Here is an 11,005-nt window from a genome sequence, read left to right as displayed (position 1 = left end):
TGGCATAAACATATCTGGGATCAAGCTAACGAAACGCTTCAAATCAAATGTTATTGGTCACATACACATGGTTAGCAGATGTTAATGCGAGTGTAGCGAAATGCTTGTGCTTCTAGTTCCGACCGTGCAGTAATATCTAACAAGTAATCTAACAATTTCACAACTCCCTTATACAGACAAGTGTAAAGGAATTAATAAGAATATGTACATATGGATGATGATGGCCTTGCGGCATAGGCGAGATGCAGTAGGTGGTATCGAGTACAGTATATACATGAGATGAGTAATGTAGGGTATGTAAACATTATATAAAGTGGCATTGTAATAAAGTGACTAGTGATACATTTATTACATCCAATTTGTTATTATTAAAGTGGCTAGAGATTTGAGTCAGTATGTTGGCAGCAGCCAGTCAATGTTAGTGACGGCTGTTTAACAGTCTGATGGCCTTGAGCTAGAAGCTGTTTTTCAGTCTCTCGGTCCCAGCTTTGATGCACCTGTACTGACCTCGCCTTCTGGATGATAGCGGGGTGAACAGGCAGTGGCTTGGGTGGTTGTTGTCCTTGATGATCTTTTTGGCATTCCTGTGACATGGTGTAGGTGTCCTGGAGGGCAGGTAGTTTGCCCACGGTGATGCGTTGTGCAGACTTCACTACCCTCTGGAGTAGAGGTCGACCGATTATGATTTTTCAACGCCGATACCGATTATTGGAGGACCAAAAAAAGCCGCTACCGATTAATCGGCTGATTTTTTAAAATGTATTTGTAATAATGACAATTACAACAATACTGAATGAACACTTATTTTAACTGAATATAATACATCAATAAAATCAATTTAGCCTCAAATAAATAATGAAACATGTTCAATTTGGTTTAAATAATGCAAAAACAAAGTGTTGGAGAAGGAAGTAAAAGTGCATTATGTGCCATGTAAGAAAGCTAACGTTTAAGTTCCTTGCTCAGAACATGAGAACATATGAAAGCTGGTGGTTCCTTTTAACATGAGTCTTCAATATTCCCAGGTAAGAAGTTTTAGGTTGTAGTTATTTTCGGAATTATAGGACTATTTCTCTCTATACGATTTGTATTTCATATACCTTTGACTATTGGATGTTCTTATAGGCACTTTAGTATTGCCAGTGTAATAGTATAGCTTCCGTCACTCTCCTCGCTCCTACCTGGGTTCAAATCAGGAACACATCGACAACAGCCACCCTCGAAGCAGCGTTATCCATGCAGAGCAAGGGGAACAATTACTCCAAGTCTCAGAGCGAGTGACGTTTGAAACGCTATTAGCACGCACCCGGCTAACTAGCTAGCCACTTCATATCAGTTACACCAGTCTAATCTTGGGAGTTGATAGGCTTGAAGTCATAAACAGTGCAATGCATTGCGAAGAGCTGCTGGCAAAACGCACTAAAGTGCTGTTTGATTGAATGCTTACGAGCCTGCTGGTGCCTACCATCGCTCAGTCAGACTGCTCTATCAAATCATAGACTTAATTATAACATAATAACACACAGAAACACGAGCCTTAGGTCATTAATATGGTAGAATCCAGAAACTATCACATTTATTATTTCAGTGAAATACGGAACCGTTCCGTATTTTATCTAACGGGTGGCATCCATAAGTCTAAATATTCCTGTTACATTGCAAAACCTTCAATGTTATGTCATAATTACGTAAAATTCTGGCAAATTAGTTCGCAACGAGCCAGGCGGCCCAAACTGCTGCATATACCCTGACTCTGTTGCAGAGGTGACACATTTTCCCTAGTTAAAGAAATTAATGTTAGCAGGCAATATTAACTAAATATACAGGTTTAAAAATATATACTTGTGTATTGATTTTAAGAAAGACATTGATGTTTATGGTTAGGTACAAGTTGGAGCAACGACAGTCCTTTTACGCGAATGCGCACCGCATCGATTATATGCAATGCAGGACAGGCTAGATAAACTAGTAATATCCTCAACCATGTGTAGTTAACTAGTGATTATGATTGATTGATTGTTTTTTATAAGATAAGTTTAATGCTAGCTAGCAACTTACCTTGGCTTCTTACTGCATTCGCGTGACAGGCAGGCTCCTCATGGAGTGCAATATAAAGCAGATGGTTAGAGCGTTGGACTAGTTAACCGTAAGGTTGCAAGATTGAATCCCCAAGCTGACAAGGTAAAAATCTGTCGTTCTGCCCCTGAACAAGGCAGTTAACCCACCGTTCCTAGGCCGTCATTGAAAATAAGAATGTGTTCTTAACTGACTTGCCTAGTTAAAAAATATTTATTAAAAAAATTATAATAATAAATAAAAACATTTAATTACAAATCGGCAAATAGGTGGCCAAAAATTCCGATTACCGATTGTTATGAAAACTTCAAATCGGCCATAATTAAAATCGGCAATTCCGATTAATCGGTCGACCTCTACTCTGGAGAGCCTTACGGTTGTGGGCGGAGCAGTTGCCGTACCAGGCGGTGATACAGCCTGACAGGATGTTCTCATTTGTGCATCTGTAAAAGTTTGCGAGTGTTTTCGGTGACAAGCCAAATTTCTTCAGCCTCCTGAGGTTGAAGAGCCGCTGTTGCGCCTTCTTCACCACGCTGTCTGTGTGGGTGGACCATTTCAGTTTATCCGTGATGTGTACGCCGACGAACTTAAAACTTTCCACCTTCTTCACTACTGTCCCATCGATGTGGAATGGGGGGTGGGGGGGGGCTCCCTCTGCTGTTTCCTGAAGTCCACGATCATCTTTTGTTGACGTTGAGTGTGAGGTTATTTTCCTGACACCACACTCCGAGGGCCCTCACCTCCTCCCTGTAGGCCGTCTCGTCGTTGTTGGTGGTAATCAAGCCCACCACTGTAGTGTCATCTGAAAACTTGATGATTGAGTTGGGAGGCGTGCATGGCCACGCAGTCATGGGTGAACAGGGAGTACAGGAGAGGGCTGAGAACGCTCCCTTGTGGGGCCCCAGTGTTGAGGATCAGCGGGGTGGAGATGTTGTTTCCTACCCTCACCACCTGGGGCGGCCTGTCAGAAAGGCCAGGACTCAGTTGCACAGGGCGGGGTCGAGACCCAGGGTCTCAAGCTTAATGACAAGTTTGGAGGGTACTATGGTGTTAAATGCTGAGCTGTAATCGATGAACAGCATTCTTACATAGGTATTCCTCTTGTCCAGATGGGTTAGGGCAGTGTGCAGTGTGATTGCGTCGTCTGTGGCTCTATTGGGGCGGTAAGCAAATTGGAGTGGGTCTAGGGTGTCCAGTAGGGTGGAGGTGATATGATCCTTGACTAGTCTCTCAAAGCACTTCATGATGACGGAAGTGAGTGCTACGGGGCGATAGTCATTTAGCTCAGTTACCTTAGCTTTCTTGGGAACAGGAACAATGGTTTCCCTCTTGAAGCATGTGGGAACAGCAGACTGGGATAGGGATTGATTGAATATGTCCGTAAACACGCCAGCCAGTTGGTCTGCACATACTCTGAGGACACGGCTAGGGATGCCTTGTGAGGGTTAACACGTTTAAATATTTTACTCAGGTTGGCTGCGGTGAAGGACAGCCGCAAGTTTTGTTAGTGGGCCATGTCAGTGGCACTGTATTGTCCTTAAAGCGAGCAAAGAAGTTGTTTAGTTTGTCTGGGAGCAAGACGTCGGTGTCTGCAACGGGGCTGGTTTTCTTTTTGTAATCCGTGATTGACTGTAGACCCTGCCACATATGTCTCGTGTCTGAGCCGTTGAATTGCGACTCTGCTTTGTCTCTATACTGATGCTTAGCCTGTTTGATTGCCTTGAGGAAGGAATAGCTACACTGTTTGAATTCGATCATGTTTCCGGTCGCCTTGCCATGATTAAAAGCAGTGGTTCGCACTTTCACTTTTGCGCAAATGCTGCCATCAATCCACAGTTTCTGGTTGGGGAAGGTTTTAATAGTCACCATGGGTACAACATCACCGATGCACTTGCTAATAAACTCGCTCACCGAATCAGTGTATACATCAATGTTGTTGTCTGAGGTTATCCGGAACATATCCCAGTCCACGTGATCCAAGCAATCTTGAAGCGTGGAATCAGATTGGTCGGACTAGCGTTGAACAGACCTGAGCACGGGCGTTTCCTGTTTTAGTTTCTGTCTATAGGCTGGGAGTAACAAAATGGAGTCGTGGTCAGATTTGCCGAAAGGAGGGCGAGAGAGGGCTTTGTATGCATTGTGGAAGTTAGAGTAGCAGTGATCCAGAATGCTGCCAGCCCGGGTCGTGCATTCAATATGCTGATAAAATTTAGGGAGCCTTGTTTTCAGATTAGCTTTGTTAAAATCCCCAGCTACAATAAATGCAGCCTCAGGATATGTTGTTTCCAGTTTACATAGAGTCCAATGAAGTTCTTTCAGGGCCGAGGTGTCTGCTTGGGGGGGGGGGGGAGTATACACGGCTGTGATTATAATCGAAGAGAATTCTCTTGGTAGAAAATGCGGTCGGCATTTGATCGTAAGGAATTCTAGGTCAGGTGAACAAAATGACTTGAGTTCCTGTATGTTGTTATGATCACACCACAACTCGTTAATCATAAGGCATACACCCCCGCCCTTCTTCTTACCAGAGAGATGATTGTTTCTGTCGGCGCGATGCGTGAAGAAACCGGGTGGTTGTACCGACTCTGATAACGTATACCGAGTGAGCCATGTTTCCGTGAAACAGAGAATGTAACAATCTCTGATGTCTCTCTGGAAGGCAACCCTTGCTTGAATTTTGTTTACCTTATTGTCAAGAGACTGGACATTGGCGAGTAGTATACTCGGGAGCGGTGAGCGACGTGCCCGTCTATGGAGCCTGACCAGAAGACCGCTCCGTCGTTGTTTTGGGTCGCCTACTGGGATCCGATCCATTGTCCTGGGTGGTGGTCCAAGCAGAGGATCCACTTCGGGAAAGTCGTATTCCTGGTCGTAATGTTGGTAAGTTGACGTTGCTCTTATATCCAATAGTTGCCCCCGGCTGTATGTAATTAGACTTAAGATTTCCTGGGGTAATACTGCATAGTTTCCTAAGAACGCGAAGCGAGGCGTCCTCTGTCAGCACCAAACACAGGAGAAGAGATCTCCTCTGATGCCCATAATCCTTCAATTCAAAGTCCCATTAACCAGCTCTGCAATTGTTATAATGTCAAAATACATTTGGTACTCACAAAAATATGTAGTTTCACAGAGCAACTACAGTCAATACTGCCATTACGCAGGGTATGTACTTCCAAAAAAAGGTCTAAATAAAATGATCTATTGTTTCTGACCAGGTGCGCTTGAGCCAAATCAACATTCGGTATCGCCAATAAAATCACTCATTATTATTGCTACACACAGGTAGGCTGATCCAGCAGCAGTACAGTATCCCGAAAGATCATTGATTTTATTTAGCCATTTCTTGGAAGTACACACCATGCGTAACGGCAGTAATGATGATAGTTGCTCTGTGAAACTCCATGTTTTGGTGATGTTTGCAATTTTATTTGTGCATTTTTTGGAGCCTAAATTAGCCATAGCTCTTTGAGTGAGTAAGATTGAGCGTCATAATGGTGAACACTTGAACAGGATATTTTAACATTTTGAAATATTGTAAATTTTATATACAACTAATGTTGCCTAACAGGGAGGACATTTATGAGTGGGACATAAAAAAATAAAAAAATGATTTCACCTTTATTTAACTAGGCAAGTCAGTTAAGAACAAATTATTATTTAAAATGACGGCCTACCCCAGCCAAACCCTAACCCGGACAATGCTGGGCCAATTGTGCTCCAACCTATGGGACTCCCCATACAGCCTGGAATCGAACCAGGGTCTGTAGTGACACCTCTAGCACTGAGATGCTGTGCCTTAGACCACTGCGCCACTCTGGAGCCCCTAAAAAGAGTGGAGATGCCGGGGATTGAACCCAGATAAAACATAAAACATGGAAAAATAGATACAACTGAGTGTTAATATGTTTTCCCACCAAAGAAATTGCGAAGCTTATTGAATGCCATTGTAGGAAAGGGTTGTTTTCTTTAAATTGAGAATTACAACAAACTGACGTTAACAGGGTGAAAAGTGTTATCAGGGACACACCGAAAATCTTAAATAAAATAATCATGAATAAAGCGTTATTAACAAGAGAAAATATAAATAGGACTAGAAAATAATGAAGATTTAAAATGTTATTATAATGGCTTATATTTCTTGTGGAAGTTGATGAATAACATCAGGGGCCATGGAAAAAATGCCTACATCCACTGAAAATGTGTTCAAAACGCATAAAACATCCTTTCAAGATGCATATTTTTGTGTTTTTAAGGTAAAGGACTCCTAACCTTATATTGACCTTATATTTAAAGCCTTTTGGAATCAACATTTTACACTAAATAAGAAGTGATATTTCCTGGGGATAGAAAAGGCTCAGCATTGTAGGAATGACCCCAGCTAACGTTAGCAACTCACCAGTAGTGAGGTGGTTTGTTGTCAGCCACATTGAAGTATCCTGAGTACTGTTTGAAGTTAGGCTGCTTTTGAAGCCCAGGGAGGAACTTTATTGTATCTGCTTCAGGTTCCCCAATAGTCCTCGACGCTCCCAGCAGCAGGGACAACACCAAATGTAACACTTGGGGGTAAAATTGCATGCAATGTTAATAATTTGTTAGTTAACGTCATTACAGTCGGAAGTCCCAAACACAACTGTGATTGCGACAACAGGCTAGCCAACGGTTAACAAGCTATCTACCAGTAAAGTAGGCGGGTATTTGAGTACACTAAATGATTAATGAGCTGGACAAAACTATTATAATCAACACTGGCACTTACCCTTTTCGTTCAATTAATCCTTAATTAGTTATAAAACAGCCACAGTATTACGGACATTTTTACTTTTGGAGCTCGTGATGGGTTGTCACTAGTTACGACAGCCACAAAGTAAAACTAGGCTATATGAAAGAAAACCAAAATGTGTTTGTTGGTCTTAATTTAGGGTTATGCCTAAGGTTAGCAGTGTGGTTAAGGATAGGATTAAAATACGATTTTAAGTAGAAAAAGTGTACAAATAGGTGGGGTTTAGATATAATTATGACTTTGTGGATGTGGTAACTAGTAACGACTTCGCGATGAGCTGGTCCCATGACTGCACAATACTACTAGCGCGTATCAAATTGCGCAGACCGTTAAGTTCCGCACCTCAAAGTGGGATGGTTGTTGGTTTGTTGTTTACTGTTTGTTTCTGGTGAGCCAAATTTGTATTTATCGCATCTTGGTGGATAATTTAGCCATTTGATGATGACAATACAAAAAGTAAACAAACATAGGAGGTTGTTCTGCTTTGGAGATGCTCAGCCTCAGTCGCAACGAAAACTGAGTTTTCTCCGTGATCCAGAAAGATCAGAACTTCTACTTTGAAGGCGCAACTTGGAACGTTAACTAGCAATGTTGCTAAGGTTAGCATAATTTGTTTTGTGCATGATGTTAGCTAGCCAACTCGAAAACATTTATCTCCATAGGTAGGCTGGACACATTACATTTTTAACAATACTTTTTTTCCGATGAAAACTAGTTAATTGCATCCGCCTTGGAGACCCGTTTCATAATATCACCATATGTCCCAGCTGCTTGCCATAGTTTCAGTAATAGCAAAAAACAGGCCTTATTTTAGGGCATTTTTCACCCTGCCAGCGCCTATTAGTTCTATTGTCTATTTCACTGTTTTAACAGCCATTCTGTTTCACCACTTCACCTTTATCCATCTAATTTTCTCCTACTTGTTTTCCCTCCATCTCTCTCTGGTAGACTGTCATTGCTTGAAATTGTGCAGTTGCACATGACAATGCATTTTATGTAAATTCCCATCCAAACCGGAATGAGGAGAACAGCACAGAATGGTGCCCTTCAGATCGTCCCATTGTGTGTAAATTGTCATAGTGGGGTTTGTATGTGTGTGTCTGACATGAAGTAAGACTTTTCTCTTTGATGTCCTGGGATCTTGACTCCAGAGGAGCTCAGAGTATTTGAGGGTCAAGAGGGAATGAATCGTAAGAGCCGACTCACATGCAGGTAAGGCTCTCAACGTTGCCATCAAATGGGGCTTGAAAGAGGTCCAATATGGCAAAGCTGGGTTTTGCTCCTCCATTTACAGTAGTCTGTTCTTGAACTTTAATTGAACTCATAACAGCATAAACAGCAGCACATTGACTGTTTTTTTCTTCCTCTGCAGCAGTGCATCCCACTGCGACGGCTGCCAACCTTGGCGCAATACTTGACCTTGTCATCATAATTCCATGGTCACATAGTTCCATGCGGGCAATAGACCAGGGTATTGTAAACTATTCTCCCTTTTTTAATTCTATGTACACTAATCTACCAACATTACCATGGGTTGAAGAACTGAATGTGGCAATTTTCAGAATTCATCAAATCACTTTTCTTTTTCTTTCGTCCATAAAGGCTCTCGAACACATTTTCTCGTGATGCCTACAGATCATGAAAAGGTGTGTTACGTTCCCCAGTTTCTGTGTTGTGGTTTTGTTTGTATGTGTGTGTTTCAGGAAATGGCTTCCTGGATTCCCCCAAGCAGCTGATTGGTCAGCCCCAATGTTAATTGGAGCTGACCCCGCCCTCTCATCAGAGGATACAGCTGTATCCCATTACAGACTCCTTCTCCAGCTAGAAAAAACAGTGTTCCTTTGCTGAGAGAAAGCTGATGGTTATGATCTGTGTTTGTTGCGCAGACAGAGCGCTTATTAGTATGTCCTGTGTTGGTTGTTGCTGAGAGGGAGCTGATGGTTATGTCCTGTGTTGGTTGTTGCTCAGAGACAGGTTTTTGTTAAGTATTTTGTAGCCGCTGCTTCTAAGGTATGTGTGTCCCCATAGGAGGCAGTGTTTTTGATTATTGAAATGGTTTACTTATGTTTGTATTCTTTTTCATTTGTTCCCAGGGGGGAAGGGGAAGGCACCGAGGGAATGCTTAGGCAAGAGGCCTGTGGGCATACATAACCGTAGTATTTACTGTCTGTGCACACTAGGTAAGACCTAGGTGGACCACCCCCTGTATTTTGGTTAGCGCACCAGGTGTTGCTGAAATATTAGGTAAGTAGTGGGTAGGCAGGTAAGTTAAGAGAGGGGGCTCTAACTTTTACTTTCTTTGCTTTGGTTCCGTCCAGCCCCTTTTCCCCAAATTTACCAGGTGAAGGAATAAATTCTCAGCAAATGGTAAATTCTCTGCCTTTGTCATCCTTACCCGCACCTACAATCCCATTCATCTTTCACTCCACGGGGAGTTGTAGCAGGGTGTTGCGTTCCCTCTTCCAAGAGGCATACGTAACAAGGTGTTTTTAAATCAATGCATGGTTCTGAAACGGCAATAAATAGCTTAGTCATTAAAACATATGCATATCTTTAATTGATCTCCATTCTGAACACATTCTCAATAGGCTACATCCTAGTTGTACCTTATGATTACTGGAGACATGTAAAACCAGTCATATGGCAGGAAACTGAAGCATATCAACTTTGCCACAGTGAAATGTATGAAATGTTGGCCTTATAACTTGCAGGGATGAAATTTGGAGAACCAAGCCATAGGCTTCTTTAGCCATGTGCAAATTATAGTAGTAATGAGCGAGCTAGGACGGACTTAGTCAACATAAATATTTGTTCAGCACGTTTGAAATTTACAGCGACAGAATTCAGAACATGAGCTGTTCTTAGTGTACACCAAGTCAGAACCGAAGGATAAATAAAATGGGGCATATAAGCAGACAATGAAATCTCTTACAATATTCGATGATTACATTTCTCTAAAACAGGTTAAAAGCAACATGTGCACCACAAAGTCAGAACAGTAGACAAAACTAAGAGGGGTAAATAGACCAAATTATTAGGGTGAGGCACATGGGCTACTAACATCTTACTACACAACATACACTTAGTATTACTTGCTTGGCTACAGTATACATATCTCCCTGGCATATTACATCATCTATGCAGCAGCATACAATACATTTTTGGACTCACCTTGTTGTGCTGTGCTCGCTTGAACAGGAAAGTGGCGCGTTGGGCCTTCGTGGCCAAATTCTGTCATCGAAGTCTGGTTTCTCTAGATTTATGGTGCTTTCAAAACAACTGGGAACTCAGGAAAAAAACAAGGTTGAATCATGATGACGTCATTGATCTTTAGGTCGTAGCTCTAGAAAGAGCCCGGATTTACAATTCCGAGTTGGATGACCGCTCAAAACGTATTTTCCCAGTCGGAGCTTGTTTATTCCTTACTTCCCAGTTGTCTTGAACTCACTGAAGTCAAATTTTTGCAGATCTGAGTTAACAGTTGTATTGAGCACGGCACAAGTCATGCTTCATTGACCGCATGACCAATGTTGAATGTTTATAATTTTAAACTTGGAAAAGAGTCCCGTAATCCCAGATTTGGGACCACAGCCACTCCACTGATTAGCAGGCTAGTGATTGCTTTGAAATAGTTGCAGTTAGCCACTGTCACTGATTCTTTCCAAACCACTCATTGTTGAATGTGCGATGTCCAACTTGTTGTGTAATGTTTATGTCCAATGGCCGATGAGCACCGATACGTTTTATCTATAATTTCTCTTCATCATTTCACTTCATATGACAAGGATTAAAACCTCTTGAGCATCTGATCCCGTTAGCGGGATCAAAATCCAGCGAAAAATCATATCGCCAATTAGCATTAAAAAATTATCATAATTTTTTACAAAAATTAAAAATATTTTTTTTTTTTTTTTATAGATACACCTCTCCTGAATCGACCCACGTCGTCCGATTTCAAAAAGGTTTTACAGGAAAAGCAAATCATTAGATTATATTAGATGAGTCCATCGTAAAAAGCAGCTTCATAGCCATTTTCCGACCAACCACTTCCATCACATATTATCAATAAACAGCTAAATGTAGCACTAACCTTTTACAAACTTCATCAGATGGCACCCCTAGGACATCATGTTATACAATGCATGCATT

This window comes from Salmo salar, chromosome 12 (genome assembly GCF_965601325.2).
Source record: "Salmo salar chromosome 12, fSalSal1, whole genome shotgun sequence".
Lineage (NCBI taxonomy): Eukaryota > Metazoa > Chordata > Actinopteri > Salmoniformes > Salmonidae > Salmo > Salmo salar.
Note: the sequence above shows the minus strand (reverse complement) of the source record.